The sequence below is a fragment of the Galeopterus variegatus genome, unplaced genomic scaffold (assembly GCF_000696425.1).
Source record: "Galeopterus variegatus unplaced genomic scaffold, G_variegatus-3.0.2 Scaffold6404, whole genome shotgun sequence".
Classification (NCBI taxonomy): Eukaryota; Metazoa; Chordata; class Mammalia; order Dermoptera; family Cynocephalidae; genus Galeopterus; species Galeopterus variegatus.
The window spans coordinates 43262-44143 of record NW_007732515.1 but is presented as its reverse complement, the minus strand read 5'-3'; positions in this window follow the sequence as shown (position 1 = coordinate 44143).

Sequence of the window (882 nt, the reverse complement as noted above, 5' to 3'; positions counted from 1 at the left end):
CCGCGCTGTCAGCCCCGCCGGGCGCAGCCACCGCCGCAGCATCTTCTGCCCCAGCGCCCCTGTCGGCCCCGAGGAAGTCCCCGCTGAGGACCAGGGTCCCCGGGAGCGCCGGAGGAAAGACCAGAGACTCCCCTAAAACACCCAGATACGCAGGATTGCAGCCGCCTGGCCAAAGCTTTCTGTGGATTAAAAAAAATACACGATTTTTTTTTTTTTTGCAGAAGAAAAGGAGAGAGACCAGCGGGGTTCCGCAAGGAAAAAAAAAGGGGGGGGGACGTAACTCGTGGATACATTTTTTTACCCCTCAAGCATCTTGTTCTACTTTGTAAACATTTTCTTTTTTTAAACCTCAGCTCCAGCCGGACGGCCCCAGACCTCCGAGGTGCGAGAAGGTGGTGGTTTTCGTTTGGGGCTTTGCATATTTGGTTCTTAGGTTTTGAGAGAGCCTCCTTATTTCGACAGACATCTCATGCGGGGTGAAGTCCACTCGGCCCCCTCCCCTGAGTCTTCGTGTGCACGGAATTCGAGGAGATCCGGTTACTAAGGATATAGAGGAAAAAAATAAATCGCGTGCCTGCCTTTTTTTTTTTTTTTTTAATTGCTTGCTTCTCCCCACCCCCAAATTAAGTTGCTTAGCAAGGGGGAAAGAGGCTTTTTCCTCCCTCCAGCAGCCCAGCCGAACGCCTTTCGTTTTTTGCCCCCGCGGATCTCCCATGTAGGAAGCCGAGGCTGGCGAGCCCGACACTCGGGAGCCACTGCGGGGGGGGCTCTTTTTGGGGAGGCGCCGACGGGGGCAGGCTCAGCCGTCCCCAGGGAAGCGGCGGCCGCGTTCCTCCGGGGCGCGCCGGGGCCCGAGAGCCGCGTAGGGCGCGGGCCGCGCGG